The sequence below is a fragment of the Bombina bombina genome, chromosome 9, assembly GCF_027579735.1.
Source record: "Bombina bombina isolate aBomBom1 chromosome 9, aBomBom1.pri, whole genome shotgun sequence".
In the NCBI taxonomy this organism is placed as follows: domain Eukaryota; kingdom Metazoa; phylum Chordata; class Amphibia; order Anura; family Bombinatoridae; genus Bombina; species Bombina bombina.
Genome location: NC_069507.1, coordinates 119,295,089 through 119,320,716, shown reverse-complemented (window position 1 = coordinate 119,320,716; position 25,628 = coordinate 119,295,089). Strand labels below are relative to the sequence as shown.

General features: G+C 36.5%; 1 long non-coding RNA gene across 1 annotated transcript in view; it reads right to left on the bottom strand.

Annotated features, from left to right (window-relative positions):
- The window catches only part of LOC128640031 (uncharacterized), a 215,477-nt gene extending 191,023 nt beyond the window's left edge, over positions 1 to 24,454 (bottom strand). The window contains exon 1 of the long non-coding RNA XR_008399284.1: positions 24,252 to 24,454. This is a non-coding gene — a long non-coding RNA (uncharacterized LOC128640031). The remainder of the gene's footprint in view (positions 1 to 24,251) is intronic.
- Between the last annotated feature and the right edge of the window lie 1,174 nt (positions 24,455 to 25,628).

Sequence of the window (25,628 nt, the reverse complement as noted above, 5' to 3'; positions counted from 1 at the left end):
GGTTCCTTTAAGGGACGTCATCCAAGATGGCGTCCCTCAAATTCCGATTGGCTGATAGGATTCTATCAGCCAATCGGAATTAAGGTAGGAATATTCTGATTGGCTGATGGAATCAGCCAATCAGAATCAAGTTCAATCCTATTGGCTGATCCAATCAGCCAATCAGATTGAGCTCGCATTCTATTGGCTGTTCCGATCAGCCAATAGAATGCGAGCTCAATCTGATTGGCTGATTGGATCAGCCAATAGGATTGAACTTGATTCTGATTGGCTGATTCCATCAGCCAATCAGAATATTCCTACCTTAATTCCGATTGGCTGATAGAATCCTATCAGCCAATCGGAATTCGAGGGACGCCATCTTGGATGACGTCCCTTAAAGGAACCGTCATTCGTCGGGAGACGCCGGAAGAAGAGGATGGATCCGCGTCGGCTGATTCAAGATGGACCCGCTCCGCACCGGATGGAAGAAGATAGAAGATGCCGCTTGGAGAAGATGTTTGCCGGTCCGGATGTCCTCTTCTTGCCGGATAGGAGGAAGACTTTGGAGCCTCTTCTGGACCTCTTCAGCACCGGATGCCAGGACGGATCGGTGATACCTGGATGGTGAAGACAAGGTAGGAAGATCTTCAGGGGCTTAGTGTTAGGTTTATTTAAGGGGGGTTTGGGTTAGATTAGGGGTATGTGGGTGGTGGGTTGTAATGTTGGGGGGGGTATTGTATGTTTTTTTTTACAGGCAAAAGAGCTGATTTTCTTGGGGAATGCCCCGCAAAGGGCCCTGTTCAGGGCTGGTAAGGTAAAAGAGCTTTTAACTCTATTAATTTAGAATAGGGTAGGGCATTTTTTTTATTTTGGGGGTCTTTGTTATTTTATTAGGGGGCTTAGAGTAGGTGTAATTAGTTGTAATATTTTTCTTATGTTTGTAAATATTTTTTTATTTTTTGTAACTTAGTTCTTTTTTATTTTTTGTACTTTAGTTAGTTTATTTCATTGTAGTTATTTGTAGCAATTGTATTTAATTTATTTATTGATAGTGTAGTGTTAGGTTAATTGTAGGTAATTGTAGGTATTTTATTTAATTAATTTATTGATAGGGTAGTGTTAGGTTTAATTATAACTTAGGTTAGGATTTATTTTACAGGTAATTTTGTTATTATTTTAACTAGGTAACTATTAAATAGTTCTTAACTATTTAATAGCTATTGTACCTGGTTAAAATAATTACCAAGTTGCCTGTAAAATAAATATTAATCCTAAAATAGCTACAATATAATTATAATTTATATTGTAGCTATATTAGGATGTATTTTACAGGTAAGTATTTAGCTTTAAATAGGAATAATTTATTTAATAAGAGTTAATTAATTTCGTTAGATTTAAATTATATTTAAGTTAGGGGGGTGTTAGTGTTAGGGTTAGACTTAGCTTTAGGGGTTAATCCATTTATTATAGTAGCGATGAGCTCCGGTCGTCAGATTAGGGGTTAATAATTGAAGTTAGGTGTTGGCGATGTTAGGGAGGGCAGATTAGGGGTTAATACTATTTATGATAGGGTTAGTGAGGCGGATTAGGGGTTAATAACTTTATTATAGTAGCGCTCAGGTCCGCTCGGCAGATTAGGGGTTAATTATTGTAAGTAGCTGGCGGCGACGTTGTGGGGGGCAGGTTAGGGGTTAATAAATATAATATAGGGGTCGGCGGTGTTAGGGGCAGCAGATTAGGGGTACATAGGGATAATGTAAGTTGCGGCGGTTTACGGAGCGGAAGATTAGGGGTTAATAATATAATGCAGGGGTCAGCGATAGCGGGGGCGGCAGATTAGGGGTTAATAAGTGTAAGGGTAGGGGTGTTTAGAATCGGGGTACATGTTAGAGTGTTAGGTGCAGACGTAGGAAGTGTTTCCCCATAGGAAACAATGGGGCTGCGTTAGGAGCTGAACGCTGCTTTTTTGCAGGTGTTAGGTTTTTTTTCAGCTCAAACAGCCCCATTGTTTCCTATGGGAGAATCGTGCACAAGCACGTTTATGAGGCTGGCCGCGTCCGTAAGCAACTCTGGTATCGAGAGTTGCATTTGCAGTAAAAATGCTCTACGCTCCTTTTTTGGAGCCTAACGCAGCATTTTTTTGAACTCTCGATACCAGAGTTAATTTTATGGTGCGGCCAGAAAAAAGCCTGCGTAGCGTTAACAGCCCATCTACCGCCAAACTCCAAATCTAGGCCTAAAAATGGTAATAAATTGCTTACAGATGAAGCAGAAGTTAAAGCCTTTCTTGAAAATAACCATGGAGGTAGAGGGGAGTAATGTTAAAGATAATGGAAGCCAAGGCTGGAGGGTTAAAGATTGTATTAGGTCAGTATTTACAGACCAATCTAACTCACAGTTGGCCAGATTATGAGCTTTGCATTATGAGCGGCTCGGTAATAACTTGCAAGTTATTTCCACCGCTCACCTATAATAACGCTGCTATTACAGGTTTGCAAAAACCCGGCGTTACAGGGCAATATGGCAGCGTTGAGCTCCATACCGCACACAAATACCAGTGCTGCTTTGAGCTGGTTTTACGTGCTCGTGCACGACTTCCTCATAGACATCAATGGGGAGAGCCGGCTAAAAAAAAGCCTAGCACCTGCAATAAAGGAGCGTAAAGCTCCGTAACGCAGCCCCATTGATTCCTATTTGGAAAGAAAATGTATGTTTACACCTAACAACCTAACATAAACCCTGAGTCTAAACACCCCTAATCTTGCCGCCCCTGACATCGCCGACACCTACATTACACTTATTAACCCCTAATCTGTCGCCCCCAACATCGCTACCACCTACCTACACTTATTAACACCTAATATGCCACCCCCAATGTCGCCGCCGCCACTATACTAAAGTTATTAACCCCTAAACCTCTGGCCTCCTACATAACTAAAACTAAATAAATATATTAACCCCTAAACCTAAGTCTAACCCTAGCACCCCTAACTTTAAAATAATTAAAATGAATATAAATAAAAATTACTATCATTAACTAAATAATTCCTATTTAAAACTAAATACTTACCTCCAAAATAAACCCTAAAATAGCTACAATATAACTAATAGTTACATTGTAGCTATCTTAGGTTTTATTTTTATTTCACAGCTAAGTTTGTAACTATTTACTAACTACCTAGTTAAAATAAATACACATATACCTGTAAAATAGAACATAACCTGTCTTACACTAACACTAAAATTAAATAAATTACATTAAATAAATACTAAATTACAAAAAAAACACTAAATTACACAAAATAAAAAAGAAATTATAAAATATTTAAACTAATTACACCTAATCTAATAGTCCTATCAAAATAAAAAAAGTAGTAAGTATTTAGTCTTAAATATGTATTATTTAGGTAATAATAGTAGGTTTTATTTAGATTTATTTTAATTATATTAAAGTTAGGGGTGTTAGGGTTAGACTTAGGGTTAGGGGTTAATATATTTATTTAGTGTTAGTGATGTGGGAGGCCAGAGGTTTAGGGGTTAATAATTTTAGTATAGTTGCGGCGACATTGGAGGCAGAAGATTAGGGGTTAAAATATTTAACTAGTGTTTACAATGCGGGAGTGCGGCGGTTTAGGATTTAATATGTTTATTATAGTGGCAGCGATGTCCGGAGTGGCAGATTAGGGGTTAATAATTTTATTATAGTGTTTGCGATGTGGGATGGCCTCGGTTTAGGGGTTAATAGGTAGTTTATGGGTGTTAGTGTACTTTGTAACACTTTAGTTATGAGTTTTATGTTACAGCTTTGTAGCGTAAAACCCATAACTACTGACTTTCAGTTTACGGTACGGATCTTGTAGTTATAGGCTGTACCAAGGATTGACAAGGATTCTATGTCTAACCCTAAAAGGTTCTTTAAGTACATAAATAGCAAAAAATCTAAGAAGGATAATATAGGTACATTAAAATGCGTGGAGGGTAGCATGATAAATAATGACAGGGAGAAGGCTGAGGTACTAAATCAGTTTTTTTCTTCAGTATACACAAGAGAGGAACCATTGAATGATACTTTGGAACAGAATAGAACATGCCAGTCCATACCACTAACTGGGTTTTGTTTAGAGGATATCAGGAAAAAACTGGAAAATATTAAGGTAAATAAAACTCCAGGCCCAGATGGAATACACCCAAGGGTGTTAAGGGAACTTAGCACTGTTATAGACAAACCTTTACTCTTAATTTTTCAAGACTCATTATCCTCAGGCATGGTACCCCAGGATTGGCGGAAAGCTGATGTGGTGCCACTCTTCAAAAAGGGAAGCAGGGATGATCCAGGAAGCTATAGACCAGTTAGTCTGACATCAATAGTGGGGAAGATATTTGAAGGGATTATAAGGGATTATATTGATGAGCATATTTGTGTAAACAAGATTATGAGTTCTAATCAGCATGGCTTTAGGAGAAATAGATCATGTCAAACTAATCTAATTAGATTCTACGAGGAAGTAAGTAAAAATATAGATAAAGGGGAATCAGTTGATGTGATATACTTAGATTTTGCAAAGGCATTTGATACAGTGCCACATGAGAGATTAATGCACAAAATTAAGGGACTGGGAATAGCTGAAAATGTTAGCTCATGGATAAATAACTGGATAAAAGATAGGGAGCAACGAGTAGTAGTAAATGGATCATACTCAGATTGGACAAAGGTAATCAGTGGCGTCCCCCAGGGATCAGTACTGGGCCCTGTTTTTTTTAATATTTTTATAAATGACTTGGAGCAAGGATTAAATAGCGACATCTCTATTTTTGCAGATGATACTAAGTTAAGTAAGGTCATTAGGTCAGAGTAGGACGAACTCTCTTTACAAAGGGATTTGCTAAAATTAGAACTATGGGCAAGTGAATGGAAAATGAGATTTAATACGGAAAAATGCAAGGTTCTACATTTTGGAAGTAAAAATAAGCAGGCTACGTATTTTTTAAATGGGACAAGACTTAGCCAAACACAGGAGGAAAGGGATTTGGGAGTAGTAATAGATAACAAGCTAAAGATGGTTGCACAATGCAGGGCACTGGCTTCAAAGGCTAATAAGATACTAGCATGTATTAAAAGAGGCATTGATTCAAGGGAGGAAAGCATAATTCTGTCATTATATAAAGCCCTGGTAAGACCTCACCTTGAGTTTGGAGTGCAGTTCTGGGGACCGATTGCTAAAAAAGATATTGCAGAACTAGAAAAAGTTCAGAGAAGGGCAACAAAGCTAATAAGGGGATTGGAGAAATTAACCTATGAGGAGAGGCTAGCCAAACTGGGTCTGTTTTCTTTAGAAAAAAGGTGCTTGAGAGGTGACATGATTACTTTATATAAATATATTCATATACAGAGATGGCAGAAGCTCTGTTTATTCCAAGAAAATTGTTTCTGACAAGCGGTCATAATTTAAGGTTGGAGGAAAGGAGATTTAATCTATAATCTATAAGAGCAATAAAATTGTGGAACTCATTACCAAAGGAGGTAGTGAATGCCAATACCATAGATACATTTAAAAATAGTCTGGATAAATTTCTGTATATAAACAAAATTCATGGATATGATTGCTAGTATTAAATGGGTCACATTTTAATGGGGTTATTTAAGCTTAACTGGAGCTTTTTGAAAGTATTTTAGATTTGTATAGATTGAACTCGATGGACTTCAGTCTTTTTTCAACCTTATCTACTATGTTACACCTACCGCTCACTTTTTGGCTGGACAGGCAAACTCATAATACTGGAACTGTGGAAGTCCCACTGAAAAAGGACTTTTTAAAAAGTGCTGTAGTTACATTGCGTTACGGCCAAAAAGGTGTGCGGTACAGCTATATCTACAAGATTCGTAATAGCAGCGGTAGTGAAAAAGAGCCATAACGCTGCTTTTTCACTCATAACGCAAAACTCGTAATCTAGCCGAAAGTAAAGAGTACAAGAAATTGGTCTAACGATCCTGCTTTTTTTATTGTTGTTTTTTTATACCTGTGCTTTTTAGTGATGTTGGGTCTTGCTGCCCCTTCCCCTCCTATAATAGAGATACTGAAAAGATGTTGGGGGTCCAGAGATGTTCTACAGTGGTACATGTTTTTAAGCAAACAAAATAAATCTCTGTGATCATGGAATATAGGGGGGATTACTTCACCTATTAAAAGAAAATCTATATTAAAATACGCAAAAAAGCTGGGGGCTCAGATACTCTTACTTCAAGAGACACATTTAAAAGACGAGGAAGCAAGTAAACTCAAAGGAGGATGGGTTAAAGAAATAATATACAATCCTTGTAGAAAACAGAAAAAGGGGTTTGCAATCCTGTTTAATAAAACCTTAGAATATAAAATGTTGCATATAGTTATAGACCAAAATTAGAGATTTATTATTGTGACAGTCAAGATTGAAGATAAAGAATATGTAATGTGTAATATATATGGCCCGAATATTGAAGATCCTGTTTTTTGGCAAAAAATACAAGATAATTTATTAATATATACAGATAAGTACCTATTAATAGGGGGATATTTTAATCTAACCCCAAATCTAATCTTAGATAGGAAGAGAGTAATGGGTGGGGGTACAGGATATAACTAAAATAGAAATTAACAAAAATACACGGGCAAAAAGAAAAAGAGAAAGCATAATTCTTAAAAACTTAAAAAACTTTTAAGAGTGCAGGACATATAGAGAATTTTGAACCAAGATGCTGGGGAATATTTGTGTCTGTCCAGATCCAATCATTCCCTTTCTAGAATAGATTTCTTTTTAATTTCGGAGGAAATGATTAATCAAGTCTATGAGGCTAAAATTGATCAAATCACAATATCATATAATGCTCCTATCTCTATCGTATTAAACACTTCCCTCCAAAACAACCAGGATCATTTTTGTCCCCTAAATATATTATAAATAACACTACATTTATAAATGTTTTGAAAAGTAAGTGGATAGAGTATGACAACTTTAATAATTATTATTTAGATAAAATAGATATTTATTGGAATATAGCTAAAGCAGTACTGAGGGGGGAGATTTCTGCTTTTGTAATCAGGATGAGGAGAAAAAAATAATCAATTGAAGCAGCAAGCAAGTAATGCCCTGATTAAAGCATACTCGAGATTTGTAGAGAATAGAAACAGGTACAATTGTGAGAAATATATTCTTGCGAAACAAAATAGGGATAATTTTTTTACACAAAACGAAATTATGGAAAATATAAAAGCATGCTCTAAATTTTATAGATTCGGAAATAGAGCTGGCTGGTTTCTGGCGCAATTAGTCAATAATAAAAAAAAAACATATTTATCCACAAATTAAATGTTGGGGATACAATAATAACTGATCTTAAAGAGATACAAGAAACATTCTATGATTATTTTGCAAAATGATATGCACCTCTCCCGGTAGATGAGGCTAAAAAGAACCGATTTTGGGAAACAATGAATCTGCCAAAAATAGATATAAATCAGCTAAATAGTCTCAATGAGTCTATTTCAGAGGAGGAAGTAACTCAAACAATTAAGAAATTATCAAACAATAAATCAGCTGGTCCTAATGGACTTCCTTCAAAATTTTATAAACTATTGATAAAAGAAATCATGCCTACACTAACACTTCTTTTGAATAAATTTTGGATGGGGCATCTTGCTCCTGCGGGAGATTTTAATGAATCTACAATAATTGTCATCCCAAAACCAGGGAAAGACCCGGAGCTAATAAAGTCATATAGACCAATATCATCACTAAATATTGATTACAAAAAGATTATATATACCCTTGGAAGGATTGGTCCATCGGGACCAGACCGACTTTATGAAAGGGCATTCATCGAATGTCAATCGAAGGAAATTATATTTAACAGTTGCAGATGCCTGGTATAATATAACATTTAATAAGGAAAATAATAGGGATGACTCATCGGTAATAGCGTTAGATGCACATAAAGCTTTTGACTCAATCATATGGGATCATATATTCACCACATAAACTAAATTTGGCTTCTCTGGAAATTGTTATAACAAGATAGAACTATTATACAGGAAATCTCAGGCAATGTTAGTCATAAATAAGCATAAAACAATACTGAGAGAAATTCGACAAGGGTTCCCTCTCTTGCCTCTAATTTTTAATTTAGCCTTAGAACCATTATTGATAGCACTAAGATTAAATATCCCAGGAATAACAATCCAGGGGAAAGAAATTAAATTAGCAGTATACGAAGATGATTTGCTGATTTTTACGAGACAATCAACAGTAAATTTTAAACGAATTTGCCAAACTGTGGAAATGTATGGGTCCTTTTCTGGTTATAAAATTAACACAAATAAGTCAGAAGTTTTGTGGATTCATAGAAAACAAGAATACGCAGATACGCACACATTTAAAGAAGTAAAGCATGCACTGGTTTACCTAGGGCTTAAATTCTCAGCGGATCCAAATGAGATATATTCTTTAAATATAAGAGAAGCTGTTAGGAAATCCGCTGAAACACTTAAACACTGGGAAACTCTCCCCTTCTTGTTGTATGGTAAAATAAATGTATTAAAAATGATAGCACTATCACGTTTATTGCACGTTTTCAAAATATCCCACTGTTAATTAAAAAAAACGAAATAAACAAAATTAATGCATTTATTAAAAAGTATTTATGGGGGTATAAGAAAGTAAGACTAAGCCATGAGAAACTAACGCTCCAAAGAAAATATATGGGACTGGCCCTACCAAATATCCCTTTATATAATTTAGTGGCAGTTGGGAAGATCGCTCTAGATTGGCTATTGGAGATAGGACATTTTACTATATTAGAGCTTGAATCCTCACTAGTTAAACCCCTATATTGGAAAAATATTTTAAATTTAGAAATTTAAAATCTCCTGGTGTACATTAAGAGAATAGAACTGTTGAAGGACCCAATAATAGCATGGCATAGAATCTTCAAAAAAATAAATTTAAAATTTGCATTGTCACATTTTCTCTCTAATAAGGGAAATCAGGACTTTCAACTGGGATACCTGTCTAATGTAGGCATGGTATGTAAAGATCTCGGGCTAATTAATATGACACAACTAGTAAACAGGGACCAGGAAACACCTAAAGTGTTAGATTTTGGAGCTACTCAAAGGCAATTTCACCTTAAACAGGAACAATACTATGCGTATTTACAAGTAAGAGATTACTGTATGAAACTCATTAGATTACATGGGAAAACATGGGACTACCCTCCATTTGTACTAGTTCTGAATGCATATAAAAAAGGAAAATTCTCTATCTCCTTAATATATAATATTATAAATAATAGAATTATGAGAATATATTGGAGAAGATTGTAGTAAACTGGAGAGACATGCAATTTCCCAACCTCTCAGCGCAGACAGTTCTCCAGAGCATAAAAAGGTAGAGGAAGCTTTGCTTTCAATGACAATGCGGAAACAACACACTAAAATAATTTGGATCACATATATCACGCCAGAGATGGTAGCTATATGGGGGAATAGTCAAAAGGGACACAGGTGTGAAAAATGTAGGCTGGTTAAAGCAAACTTAATACATACACTGTTTATGAGCTTGCCCAAAGTTACAAAAATTGTGGAGAATGGTATTTTACTGGGCTAATAAAATGTGTAATGTTCAAATGCTTCATCAAGCAGAAAAAGTTATTTTCTTAAACTTTAATAAAAAGGAAATATCTCAGTGTAGAACTTTTGTTATTATGATAATCTTATTAAGCAGGAACTTGATTTTAAAACGATGGAAAAATATACAGGCACCCTCCTTCAAAGAACTAAAAAATGTGGTTCAGAAGCAATTCTTAATAGAGCAACCTGGAGAATAATGTTGAAAGGTTCTTTGAAAAATGGAAATATTGGATTAGAAAATTAGATAGGGACATACAAAAGGAATTAATTTCAAGGTATGAAAATACTCAGTATATAATGACGAGTAGGCTGAGAAACGAATGGCTCTAAAGGGGCCTTGCAGGAGGGAAGAAGCAAGCAAGCAGGAACGACAATATAGGACATGGCCACATTGGTTAAACTGGACCTGGGCTCACATTTTAGGCTGATTCTTTGCCTTATTTGCTCTGATATTTGAATCTGCTTAGGTATCTCAAAACTTGTGTAGAAAGAGAGGGAAAGGTAGGGAGAGGGAAAGAAGGGAAGCAGGAATTATAATGCAGTGGGTCTACATTAAAACATTATGGCCTGGGTGAGGTTAGGAAACCCTGCTACTCTACTAGAGTCTATTAGAGATTGAGCAGGAAATGTACTTAAAGAACTACTACAGGGACCTAAGAAAGTTATACTGACAGAAATTAGAGGATTGGTTGTCCTGGTTGTTTGTGTTTTATTACTACATAAACAGAACTCGGTAGAAGTAATGTAAGAATTAGACAGCAGGCGTAGAATGCTGCTCCAGGTTGATTAGTCCCAAGGATCTACCTCAGCCTTATGGGAGGTATTAAAGTTTATAATCATCGTAAATTGATTTAGTATCTTATTTTCTTATAAACGGAAACTGTGAGGTTACTTTTTATTTTTAATGTGATGTGTTGTTATATATTATGATGCATACTTTTTTTTTTCGCAGACACTTGAATGCTGTTGTACATGTAATGTCATAATAGTTACTTGTATTGTCATTAATTATATCTACCTCAATAAAAAAAAAAATAGAAATATGGAAAATAATCTAAAAAGTTAGAAGCCATGGGTAAAACTGGGTGACGTAGATTTTGCCTTCCCTCTAAACACCTATTAAGGTGTTTTGGAATATGTGAGTAATCCTTCCTGGACTGTAAATAGGCCCTCAGGCGCCTTTGTGCTTTTTTTTTTATAACCCTACAGATATTTCTTGTGCCAAGAGATCAACCATCTCTGAGCAGCCGGGACTAGTCAGCACATTGGAGGATTATTAACTTTTCATTTCACTGATTTATTTGGGACTGGAGAGCGATCCCCTGGTGTCTATATGTGTTTGTATCTTATATAGCCTGATGGGTCATGGACGTTGTCAGTGTGTAATGCGGGTGTTGCCGAGTAGAGCACAGAGGATCTGTTCAGAGTGAAGTAGAAAAAGCAGCTATGATTACAGCACTGTCCTGGCTTCTCTACAGCCAGTTTGCTTACCCTATCTTCCTTTATAATCTGCATATATTTATTGAATCTATATAACTGACAGATTCACAGCTATTAACACATTAGTAAATTCCTGTCAAAGTGCTGAGCACACAAGTGGCACATTATAGTGATATCATGTGACTGCACCTAACAAACAGCTACACCTTAGGGGAGTATAAAAGCATATTTACTTATACTGATTCCAGAACATTGTACTTCTTCCTCTGCATAAATGCCAGAGTAGATTTTGAGCAGTGTTTTGGGTCATTGTCTTGAAATATCCAGCCCCGGCGTAACTTCAATGTTGTGACTGATTCCTCAACATTATTCTCAAGTATCTGCTGATATTGAGTGTAATCCATGCGACCTTCAACTGGCTGCACTAGCCACACAGCCTCACAGCATGATGGAACATCTACCAAATTTTACTGTGGGTAGCAAGTGTTTGTCTTGGAATGCTGTGTTCTTTTGCCGCCATGCATAACGCCCCTTGTTATGACCAAATAACTCAATCTTTGTTTCATCAGTCCATAGCACCTTCTTCAAAAATGAAGCTGGCTTGTCCAAATGTGCGTTTGTGGCATGTGTGCAGAAAAGGCTTCTTCCACATCACTCTCCCATACAGCTTCTCCTTGTGCAAAGTGCGCTGAATTGTTGAACGATGCACAGTGACACCATCTGCAGCAAGATGCTGTTGTGGGCCTTTGGAGGTGGTCTGTGGGCTGTTTTTGACCATTCTCACCATTCTTTGCCTTTGCCACTCCGATATTTTACTTGGCCTGCCACTTCTGGCCTTAACAAGAACTGTGCCTGTGGTCTTCAATTTCCTCACAGTGGACACTGACAGCTTAAATATCTGCAATAGCTTTTTGTAGCCTTTCCCTAAGCCATAATGTTGAACAATCTTTGTTTTCAGGTCATTTGAGAGTTGTTTTGAGGCCCCCCATTTTGCCACTCTTCAGAGGAGAGTCAAAGAGAACAACAACTTGCAATTGGCCACCTTAAATACCTTTTCTCATGATTGGATGCACCTGTCTATGAAGTTCAAGGCTTAATGGGCTCACCAAACCAATTGTGTGTTCCAATTAATCAGTGCTAGGTAGTTACAGGTATTCAAATCAACAAAATGACAAGGGTGCCCAAATATATGCACCTGTCTAATTTCGTTTTGATCCATATTGCACATTTTCTGTTAATCCAATAAACCTCATTTCACTACTGAAATATGTCTGTGTCCTTCAGTTATTTGATAGATCAAAATGAAATTGCTGATCCAAACACCCAATTATTTATAAATAAAAAACATGGAAATTGTCAGGGGTGCCTAAACTTTTGCATACGACTGTATATATAGAATGTTGCAGTAATCTGTAGTGCTAGTTAACATACAGAAAAATTTATTTATTTACCTAAACTATTTTACATGCCTAATGTATTTGAAAACTTAACACTGAATAACAAAAATGTATTCTTCTTTAATAATGAAATATGTTCCTGGTTATTATTATTTTTTTATAGTGAGACCTCACTCCTATGGAGTGAAACTGTGAGAAAAGCACAGATCTGTATCATTTTATTGTGGAATGTACTAAACATAGTGCTTGATGACCATATATAAAAATAAGCTAGGGTTACTGGCTGTCCTCCACAACTCAACTGGGGTGGAAGGTGGGGCCACACAATGGTGCCCCCAAAAACGCATCTTAGCCCCCCTATGTATATTTATCACAACAGAACAGTCCTAGTAATGTTTAAAATAATATTTTTTTATCTTTGGCTGTGAGTAACACATGTACACAGTCGTGATTTTTCACTGTAAGGAGCACAGTGATTTAGCAGCCCCATGATAGCAAGTCAGGCACAGAAAAAAAGCATACAAAATTTTCACTTTTTTCTGAGCTGCAGTTGTACAGCATAAAGGCATAGGGGGCTTTTTAGATTTAGCGGACACTCAAAGGACTTTAAAAAAATTGAACATTTAAAAGTCCTGTATTTTAGTGCAGATTTTACTGGATAGAATGCTGAAATATTAGATTGTCCAGTTGAATACTGGGCACCTGGCAGCCCTAACCCCTTAAGGACCAGGCACTTCAGACAAAAACTTCCCCAAAAGACAAGAGCATTTTTAGCATTTTTGCCATCATTACATTTAAACAGAAATAGAGCCCTTTTTATATTTACCTATCAAAACTATATATATTTGATTAGTAGACAACCCAAAGTATTGATCTAGGCCCATTTTGGTATATTTCATGCCACCATTTCACCGCCAAATGCGATCAAATAAAAAAAATTGTTAACTTTTTCACAATTTTAGGTTTCTCACTGAAATTATTTACAAACAGCTTGTGCAATCATGGCACAAATGGTTGTACATTCTTCTCTAGTATCCCCTTTGTTCAGAAATAGTAGACATATATGGCTTTGGCATTGCTTTTTGGTAATTAGAAGGCCGCTAAATGCCGCTGTGTACCACACTTGTATTATGCCCAGCAGTGAAGGGGTTAATTAGGTAGCTTGTAGGGTTAATTTTAGCTTTAGTGTAGAGATCAGCCTCCCACCTGACATATCCCTCCCCCTGATCCCTCCCTGACCCCTCTCTTAAACAGCTCTCTTCCCTCCCCCACCCCACAATTGTTACCCCCATCTTAAGTACTGGCAGAAAGTCTGCCAGTACTAAAATAAAAAGGCTGTTTTATATATATATATATATATATATATATATATATATATATATATATATATATATATATATATATATATATATATATATATATATTTATATATTTATTTCATGTCATTGGCAAGAGTCCATGATCTAGTGATGTATGGGATATACAATCCAACCAGGAGGGGCAAAGTTTCCCAAACTTCAAAATGCCTATAAATACACCCCTCACCACATCCACAATTCAGTTTTACAAATTTTGCCTCCTATGGAAGTGGTGAAGAAAGTTTGTGCTAAAATTTCTACGTTGATATGCGATTCTCAGCATTTTGAAGTCTGATTCCTCTCAGAGTACAGTGAATGTCAGAGGGATGTGAAGGGAGTATCACCTATTGAATACAATGGTTTTCCTCACAGGAGATCTATTTCATAGGTTCTCTGTTATCGGTCGTAGAGATTCATCTCCTACCTCCCTTTTCAGATCGACGATATACTCTCTATTCCATTACCTCTACTGATAACTGTTTCAGTACTGGTTTGGCTATCTGCTATATGTGGATGGGTGTCTTTTGGTAAGTATGTTTTTCATTACTTAAGACACTCTCAGCTATGTTTTGGCACTTTATGTATTTATATAAAGTTCTAAATATATGTATTGTACTTATATTTTCCATGAGTCAAGTTTAAGTATATTTCCTTTTGCAGACTGTCAGTTTCATATCTGGGAAAAGCATTTTTAGGGGGAAAAAATTTCTTACCTGGGGTATAGTCTTTTCTCAATTGACTGTTCTTTTTAATTCGCGGGCAAAAATAGGCTCGCAAGGGCGCAAAATGTCAAAGTATATTGCATCATTTATGGCGGAAGATTTTTTTTGGCGCAAAGTTACGTTCGATGATGCAAATTTGTCATTTCCGGTGTCTTAGTCGATGCCGAGTCCTTTCAAGGTTGCGTCTTTTCCGTGTGTCATTTCCGGATGTTGTTAGCGGCAAAACATTTTCTGTTTGTGTTGTGCGTCAAACTTGGCGCCAAATATTTTCATTATTTAAAACCCCATTCCTATATGCCTCTTGCCTTTTTTCTCTATCAGAGGGCTATGCTGTTTGCATTTTTTTCCCATTCCTGAAACTGCCATATAAGGAAATTGAAAATTTTGCTTTATATGTTGTTTTTTCTCTTACATTTGCAAGATGTCTCAATCTGATCCTGTCTCAGAAATCACTGTTGGAACCCTGCTGCCAAAGTTCTACCAAAGCTAAGTGAATTTGTTGTAAACTTGTGGAGATTATTTCTCCAGCTGTGGTTTGTAATAGTTGTCATGATAAGCTTTTACATGCAGAAAATGTGTCCATCAGTTGTTGTTCCTTCAACATCTAATGTACAAGATATACCTGTGAATTTAAAATATTTTATTGCTCATTCTATTCAGAAGGCTTTGTCTGCCATCCCACCTTCTAATAAACGTAAAAGGTCTTTTAAAACTTCTCATAAAGTTGATGAAATTTCAAATGACCGACAACATACTGAATGATCCTCTTCTGATGAGGATCTATCTGATTCAGAAGATCCTTCCTCAGATATTGACACTGACAAATCTACTTATTTATTTAAAATGGAGTACATTCGTTCTTTGTTAAAAGAAGTGTTGATTACATTGGATATTGAGGAAACTAGTCCTCTTGTTATTAAGACTAGTAAACGTTTAAATGTCTCAGAAATCACTGTTGGAACCCTGCTGCCAAAGTTCTACCAAAGCTAAGTGAATTTGTTGTAAACTTGTGGAGATTATTTCTCCAGCTGTGGTTTGTAATAGTTGTCATGATAAGCTTTTACATGCAGAAAATGTGTAGATCAGTTGTTGTTCCTTCAACATCTAATGTACAAGATATAACTGTGAATTTAAAATATTTTATTGCTTATTCTATTCAGAAGGCTTTGTCTGCCATCCCGCCTTCTAATAAACTTAAAAGGTCTTTTAAAACTTCTCATAAAGTTGATGAAATTTCAAATGACTGACAACATACTGAATGATCCTCTTCTCATGAGGATCTATCTGATTCAGAAGATCCTTCCTCAGATACTGACACTGACAAATCTACTTATTTATTTAAAATGGAGTACATTCGTTCTTTGTTAAAAGAAGTGTTGATTACATTGGATATTGAGGAAACTAGTCCTCTTGTTATTAAGACTAGTAAACGCTTAAATGTCTCAGAAATCACTGTTGGAACCCTGCTGCCAAAGTTCTACTAAAGCTAAGTGAATTTGTTGTAAACTTGTGGAGATTATTTCTCCAGCTGTGGTTTGTAATAGTTGTCATGATAAGCTTTTACATGCAGAAAATGTGTCCATCAGTTGTTCCTTCAACATCTAATGTACAAGATATACCTGTGAATTTAAAATATTTTATTGCTTATTCTGTTCAGAAGGCTTTGTCTGCCATCCCGCCTTCTAATAAACGTAAAAGGTCTTTTAAAACTTCTCATAAAGTTGATGAAATTTCAAATGACCGACAACATACTGAATGATCCTCTTCTGATGAGGATCTATCTGATTCAGAAGATCCTTCCTCAGATATTGACACTGACAAATCTACTTATTTATTTAAAATGGAGTACATTCGTTCTTTGTTAAAAGAAGTGTTGATTACATTGGATATTGAGGAAACTAGTCCTCTTGTTATCAAGACTAGTAAACGTTTAAATTCTGTTTATAAACCTCCTGAGGTTACTCCAGAGGTTTTTCCAGTTCCTGATGCTATTTCTGATATGATTTCTAAGGAATTGAATAGGCCTGGTACTTCTTTTATTCCTTCTTCAAGGTTTAAAAAATGGTATCCTTTGCCAGCAGTTACATTGTAGTTTTGGGAAAAGATCCCCAAAGTTGATGGGGCTATCTCTACTCTTGCTAGACGTACTACTATTCCTATGGAAGCTAGTACTTCTTTTAAAGATCCTTTAGATAGGAACCTTGAATCTTATCTAAGGAAAGCCTGTTTATATTCTGGTCATCTTCTCAGGCCTGCAATTTCTTTGGCTGATGTTGCAGCTGCATCAACTTTTTGGTTGGAAAATTTAGGGCAACAAGAATTGGATTCTGATTTGTCTAGCATTGTTCGCTTGCTTCAACATGCTAATCATTTTATTTGTGATGCCATTTTTGATATCATCAAAATTGATGTTAAAACTATGTCTTTAGCTATTTTAGCTAGAAGAGCTTTGTGGCTTAAATCTTGGAATGCTGACATGACTTCTAAATCTAGATTGCTATCTCTTTCTTTCCAAGGTAATAAGTTATTTGGTTCTCAGTTGGATTCGATTATTTCAACTGTCACTGGGGGGAAAGGAGTTTTTTTGGCTCAGGATAAAAGACCTAAGCGTAAATCTAAAGCTTCTAACTGTTTTCGTTCCTTTCGACAAATTAACCATTTGGCTGCTAAGCCATGTCCCACCTGGGTGCTAATATTTTTTTTATTATTATTATAATTTTTGAAATTTTTGAAAAATTTTTTTTTAACTTTTTTATTTTTTTTACAGACCCCCAAGACTTACACTGCTGGAAAGGTTAGGCGATTACCTTTCCAACAATGGGTCTTGGGCATCTGTAGCTGCTTAGATGCCTGAGATACAGGCTTCTAAGCAGCATGCCCCCTCCTCCTATACTTAACATTGTTAAGTATAAATAAAGTTGCGCAGTGACGTCATCACATAATTGAGTGTGATGTCACCGCGCATCACGTGAAGCCCCGGCTATGCCTGTCACTCTACAGGCACGGTTGCCGGGGTAGGAGCATTAAGGAGCCCCAGATCTCCCTAAAAGTGGGAGAGTGCTCATGACGGCTCTGAGCCGTCATAAGCACCAGAGTGAGAAACTCTGTGACGGCTCAGAGCCGTCATTAGCACCCAAAGGGTTAAGGAACATAAACCTAATCCTTCCCCCAAGGAATCTGTTTCCATTTGGAAACCTTCTTAAAATTGGAATAAATCCAAGCCATTTAAGAAACCTAAGCCAGCCCCCAAGTCCGCATGAAGGTGCGGCCCTCATTCCAGCTCAGCTGGTAGGGGGCAGATTAAGATTTTTTAAGGATGTTTGGACAAATTCTGTCCAAAATCAATGGATTATAAGTATTATCTCTCAGGGGTACCGAATAGGATTCAGAGTAAGACCTCCTGTTAGAAGATATTTTCTCTCACGCATCCCAGCAAATCCAGTAAAGGCTCAGGCTTTCATAAAGTGTGTTTCAGACCTGGAGTTTTCAGGGGTAATCATGCCGGTTCCATTTCAGGAACAGGGTCTGGGGTTTTATTCAAATCTATTCATTGTCCCAAAGAAAGAAAATTCATTCAGACCAGTTCTGGAACTTTCAAAATGGTGACTATAAGGACTATTCTACCTTTTGTTCAGCACGGGCATTATATGTCCACAATAGACTTACAGCATGCATATCTTCATATTAAGATTCATCCAGATTATTATCAGTTTCTGAGATTCTCTTTTCTAGACAAGCATTACCAATTTGTTGCTTTTCCTTTTGGCCTAGCGACAGCTCCAAGATATCTTGGTACTAGCTCAGTCTTTATATTCTGCAGAATCTCACACAAATCAACTAGTGTTGTTTCTTCAAAAACATGGTTGGAGGATCAATTTACCAAAAAGTTATTTGATTCCTCAGACAAGGGTAAACTTTTTAGGTTTCCAGATAGATTCAGTGTCCATGACTCTATCTCTAACAGACAAGAGATGTTTAAAATTGGTTTCAGCCTGTCGGAACCTTCAGTCTCAGTCATTCCCTTCAGTAGCTATTTGCATGGTAGTTTTAGGTCTCATGACTGCAGCATTGGATGCGATCCCCTTTGCTCGTTTTCATATGAGACCTTTCCAGCTTTGTATGCTAAACCAATGGTGCAGGGATTATACAAGGATATCACAATTAATATCCTTAAATCCCAATGATCGACTATCTCTGACTTGGTGGTTAAATCACCATCGTATTGTTCTAGGGGCCTCTTTTGTTCATCCAACCTGGACTGTGATCACAACAGATGCGAGTCTTTCAGGTTGGGGAGCTGTTTGGGGATCTCTGATAGCACAAGAGTTTAGAAATCTCAAGAGGCGAGATTACCAATCAATATTTTGGAACTCTGTGCGATTTTCAGGGTTCTTCAGATTGGGCCTCTGTTGAAGAGAGAACCATTTATTTGTTTTCAGACAGACAATATCACAACAGTGGCATATGTCAATCATCAGGGTGGGACTCAGAGTCCCCAAGCTATGAAAGAAGTATCCCAGATACTTGTTTGGGTGGAATCCAGCTCCTGTCTAATTTCTGCGATTCATATCCCAGGTATAGACAATTGGGAAGCGGATTATCTCAGCCGTCAGACTTTACATCCGGGGGAGTGGTCCCTCCATCCAGATGTGTTTTCTCAGGTTGTTCAGATGTGGGGTCTTCCAGAAATAGATCTGATGGCTTCTCATCTAAACAAAAAACTTCCTAGGTATCTGTCCAGGTCCAGGGATCCTCAGGCAGAAGCAGTGGATGCGTTGACACTTATCAACCTGCTTATATTTTCCTGCCTCTAGTTCTTCTTACAATAGTGATTTCCAAAATAATCATGGAGCAATCGTTTGTGTTGCTGGTGGCTCTAGCAGGGCCTCACAGGTTTTGGTATGCGGATCTTGTTCGGATGTCCAGTTGTTAACCTTGACCACTTCCATTAAGGCCGGACCTTCTGTCTCAAGGTCCTTTTTCCATCAGGATCTCAAATCATTAAATTTGAAGGTATGGAAATTGAACACCTAGTGCTTAGTCATAGAGGATTCTCTGACTCAGTTATTAATACTATGTTACAGGCTCGTAAATCTGTTTCTAGAAAGGTTTATTATCGAGTTTGGAAGACTTATATTTCATGGTGTTCTTCTCATAAATTCTCTTGGCATTCTTTCAGAATTCCTAGAATTTTACAGTTTCTTTGGATAAGGGTTTGTCTGCAAGTTCCTTGAAGAGACAAATCTCTGCTCTTTCTGTTTTATTTCACAGAAAGATTGCTAAGCTTCCTGATATTCACTGTTTTGTACAGGCTTTGGTTCGTATCAAACCTGTCATTAAATCAATCTCTCCTCCTTGGAGTCTTAATTTGGTTTGGAAGGCTTTACAGGCTCCTCCATTTGATCCTATGCATTCTTTGGACATTAAACTACTTTCTTGGAAAATGTTGTTCCTTTTAGCCATCTCTTCTGCTAGAAGAGTTTCTGAATTAGCTGCTCTTTCTGGTTTTTCATCAGGATAAGGCGGTTTTGCGGACTTCATTTAAATTCTTACCTAAGGTTGTGAATTCTAACAACATTAATAGAGAAATTGTTGTCCCTTCCTTGTGTCCTAATCCTAAGAATTCTTTGGAGTGATCCTTACATTCTTTGGATGTGGTAAGAGCTTTGAAATATTATGTTGAAGCTACTAAAGATTTCAGGAAGACTTCTAGTCTATTTGTTATCTTTTCTGGTTCTAGGAAAGGTCAGAAGGCTTCTGCCGTTTCCTTGGCATCGTGGTTAAAGCTTTTGATTCATCAAACTTATTTGGAGTTGGGTTAAGCCCCACCTCAGAGAATTAGAGCTCATTCTACTAGATCAGTCTCCACTTCGTGGGCTTTTAAGAATGAAGCTTCAGTTGATCAGATTTGCAAAGCAGCAACATGGTCTTCTTTGCATACATTTACTAAATTCTACCGTTTTGATGTATTTGCTTCTTCAGAAGCAGTTTTTGGTAGAAAAGTTCTTCAGGCAGCTGTTTCAGTTTGATTCTTCTGCTTATGTTTTATGTTTTCCTTTTCATTTATGAGAATAAACTTATATTTTGGGTTGTGGATTAATTTTTTCAGCAAAAAATGGCTGTTTTTTATTTTATCCCTCCCTCTCTAGTGACTCTTACGTGGAGTTCCACATCTTGCCTATTGCTATCCCATACGTCATTAGATCATGGACTCTTGCCAATTATATGAAAGAAAACATAATTTATGTAAGAACTTACCTGATAAATTCATTTCTTTCATATTGGCAAGAGTCGATGAGACCCACCCTTTTTATGGTGGTTATGATTTTTTTGTATGAAGCACAATTATTTCCAAATTCCTTTGTTGATGCTTTTTACTCCTTTCTTTATCACCCCACTTCTTGGCTATTCGTTAAACTGAATTGTGGGTGTGGTGAGGGGTGTATTTATAGGCATTTTGAGGTTTGGGAAACTTTGCCCCTCCTGGTAGGATTGTATATCCTATACGTCACTAACTCATGCACTCTTGCCAATATGAAATAAATTAATTTATCAGGTAAGTTCTTACATAAATTATGTTATTTAATTTTTTTTTATAATTTTTGCAGTGTAGGATCCCCTTTTACCCCCAACCACCCTGATCCCCCCCAAACAGCTCTCTAACCCTCCCCCCTCTACCTATTTGCCACCATCTTAGGTAATGGCTCTCTGCCAGTACCCAGTTTGCCTCAATTTATGCATATTAATTTTAATTTTATTTTTAAACCCATTAACCATTTTTTCTGTAATGTAGTTGCCCCCCCATTACCCTACCCACTCCCCCTCCCAGATCCCTTTCCCACAATGGATCCCACATAGGATCCCCCTTATTGCCCTTCCTCCCTCCTTCCCACTCACTTCCAGCGATGGGCCACCCACCTGCCTCCCTCCTTGCACTCCCACCCGCCAACGATCGGCACCACCGCTGTCCGATGCAGAGAGGGCCACAGGGTGGCCCTCTCTGCATCGGTAACTCTGCAAATCTATTTCTGCAGTGCCCCACTTGTGGGGCATGCAGAAATAGCGCAATCTTAAGGGCATAACGACCACCAACGATTAGCACCACCGCTGTCCGATGCAGAGAGAGACACAGAGTGGCCCTCTCTGCATCGGTAACTCTGCAAATCTATTTCTGCAAGTCTGTCTGCAAGTCTGTAAATAATAAATAAATAGCCATGTGATAAGGGGCTGTCAAAAGAGGGTTAGATACAAGGTTATACCTAAATAAATATAACCATGTTGGCTGTGCAAAACTGGGGAATGGGTAATAAAGGGGTTATCTATAATTTAAACAATAAAAAATGGTGTTCACTGCCCCTTTAATGTGTTTCCAATGGCTTCCTATGCAAGCTGCAAAAAGAAAAAAAAATGTATGATAAACTGTTTTTGTTTATTTTTGTATATGAGATAGCTGGTTTTGTTCTTTGTAACTACAATTTATTCATATGGATTGAGCTTGTAGGGAAATCACTTTCTGTACACACACACATGCTTCTTTATATTATCCCTGTCTGTATACCATAGCAACATACTTAGAGAGAACAATTGAAAATTAACGTTATTTCTTATCACTCCTACCTCCCACTGGGAGTGTACACAGCTTTTCTATAACTTATACTTAAAGGGACACTCAGGTTAAATTAAATTTTCATGATTCAGATACAGCATGTAATTTTAAACAACTTTCCAATTTACTTCCATTAAAAAAAATGTGCAGAGTCTTTTATATTTACAATGTTTGAGTCACCAGATCCTACTGAGCATGTGCAAGATTTCACAGACTATACGCATATGCATTTGTGATTGGCTGATTGCTATCACATGGTACAAGGGGAGTGGAAATATGTATAACTTTGAAATCTGTTATAATAAAATCTACTACTTATTTGAAGTTCAGACTAAGTGCTATTGCATTGTCTTGTTATCTTACATCTGTTGATTATGCAAATCTAATGTGTTGACTGGCCCTTTAAAGAGATATAAAATCCAAACATTGTCTTTTGTGATTCAGACAGAGCATGCCATTTCTAAAAAGTTTCCAATTTACTTCTATTATCAAATTTGCTTCATTCCCATAATATTCTTTGTTGAAGAGATACCTAGGAAAACATCTGGAGCACTAAATGGCAGGAAATATTCATAGAGAAAATGTCATGTTTCCAATTTACTAATTTGTTTCATTATCTTTATATTCTTTGTTGAAAAGCATACTTGCTGATGGTGGCTACCCATATATGCCTCATGTTATTGGCTCACCCATTTGAATTGTTTCTTTAATAAAGGACACCACAAGAATGAAGCAAATTACATAAAAATAGTAAATTGGAAAGTTGTTTAAAACTGTATTCTCTATCAAACTCATGAAAGAAACATTTTGGGTTTCATATAGAACCTTTCAGTATAGGTAGGGATACCACAGGCAAATTCAGCTATTTCAAATGCTGATATAAAGGTAAATGTAAAGGAGTGATTTGTAAATATATACACACTAGCAGGTAAAATGGATCATTGGGAACAAATTAAAGGGGGGAATATTTTAAACTGTGCCTTTAATATGCATTTATACACCACTTCAGTTGTAAGGCAATTCAAGCAAGATGTGCTATCACTAACATCTGCAAAAAAGGTCACCACACCCTACTTTTGTAATGCACATGGCTTAGTATGTGTCTTGTTCTTCTTGTCCAGCTTGTTTTATTATAGAAGCAGTAGGCCATAGTCTGTGAAAAACATGAGCAAGTTCTTTCCATGTGAACAATGCAGACAACACATGTTGCTTTCCCACATAGTCTGACTACACAAAGGTAGGAGAGAAAATGTGACAATTAGTATTTTTTTAAGTTAAGTATGATTAAAATCTAAATGTATGCAGCATTAAAAAAACTTCTGATTAGGTGTAGGTATTAAAAGCAAAAGTGCACAGTTTGTGAACAAAATACATTTTCTATAAATATGAAAACTAATCTGGTAAAAATAAATATAAACAAACAAATATGTTAATAAAAATTAAGATCAATTGTCCTAGCCAGCACGGCTAGAGTGTTCTTGAAATTGTGTATTTCTGTGCCAGCCTGTAATGAAATTCAACCAAATTATTTTAATGAAAGGCAAATCCATGGCATTAAACACTCTCTGCATTACTATTGATCTTCAACTATTTTCGTAAAATTCCATATTCTCATGTGTGGACATGAAATCGTAATTGAAACATAAACCCACAAGCTGTATACCAGCATGTTCTTTGCTATATAAGAATAACTACAAATGAGTTTACAGTAGGGAGAAAATCAGATTCTAAATTATTAATAATAAGAGTTTAAAGACCTACTTCCAGTTTGTGTTGAAATATATTAAAAGTGTCATATAATAATAAATGTATTTTGTGTCATTTTCAAAGCAGCTGCAGGTATGATATAGATACACACAACTCACATAAATATATACTTCTTTTTATATATATATCATTTTCGCTTACTGGATAAGGCCGAACTTTTAGCGAGTAAACTGTGAAACCAGATTTTCAGTTTGAAAAGGCTGAACCAGTTTTCAAAAGCGCAAGTATATTCTTACAATGCAATTACAGGCTGTTAAACATACAGCTTACAGGAATTCCTGCCATAGCTTTTGAAGATTAAACATAGATCTGCTTACCATAGATTGTCTTGTTGGGCTATGAATCAAGAATGATATCGCCTGTGCAGAGAGCTGAGTTTACACACAGACGACCAAAGGAGAAAAGACCCTCTCGGCGTTTTTAGGCTTCGTCCACTGTCATAGTTGTTCAAACTCTAAATGCTTACAGTACAGCATTTATTGTGCTCCTAATTAGTTAAATGCTGCGTCCACCCTCGAAACTTGCCCTATCAACGCAAAGCCACAGTAACTCCCATAAATCGCCAGAAGCAGATTAGGAGACACTTTTTTGCTTTACAGGTCTGCTTCGCTGCCCCCATTCTTTTGCCTCCAACCATATGCATTTAAAAAAAACCACAAACAAATAGTATTATCATTCTGCTTTTTTTGGCAATATAACCACACTTTTTATACACCACAATCCACAGTTTGTTTGCATGTGGGTATTATTATACATGTAAGCACATTAAAACAAGAGGCTATTCTAACATTTTGTAACTGCATAGTAAAGTTTATGCATTTTGTTTAAAGCACATTTTAAATATATTTTTTAGTGATTTTAGGACACATGTTTGAGGTCAAAACAGGTCAAAACTGAATTTTAATTGAAAGTCTTTAGCTTCAAATGTGAAACAACCCATAAGTAAATTATACTATTAAAATGCTAATAAAATAATCCCATTATACTGCCATTGTTGTGTAAATACATGATCTAACAATTTGATCACATCATTTTAGCACTAGTGACTAAGACTGTGGCTCCCAAGCAGTAATTTAACTATGACTTCACATTTTGTTAGCAAAATATAATCGTTTTGCACTTCCTGCTGAGGTCAGTAAAGGAGAGATATGCACCAGGGTTAGGGCTTGTGGAGTCTGCAGTGTGCAATTGCTCAAATTGAAAAAACACAAAAGGGACAGTAAAGACAAAATTAAAAGTTCTTGATTAAGATAGAGCATGCAATTTTAACACATTTCAAATATATTTCTATTATCAGTTTTTCTTAGTTCCCTTGATATCCTTTTTTAAAGAGTAATCCTAGGTGAGTTTAGGAGCATGCACGTCTATAGTAATTGTTATAAATAATTGCAAACACTGCTGACACAGAGGGCTAGATTACAAGTAGAATGGTATTTTGCATTTTCGCTGTAGCCAAAACTCAGCTAGGATTTTCATGTTTACGCTAGCCAGGTTGTGCTGGTATAACAAGTTATAACAAAGAAAAGATGGTGTAAGTGACTGTTGAGTAAAAAACAGAATAGCCGACCTCACTGATTGCATTCCTCACAATAAATGCAATAATACAGGGTCAATCAAAGAAACAAGGGTGGAGGTGGCGTCTTAGGCAATCTGTCCCATGTAGAAAACAAAATCTGTGTATAATGTGATATAGT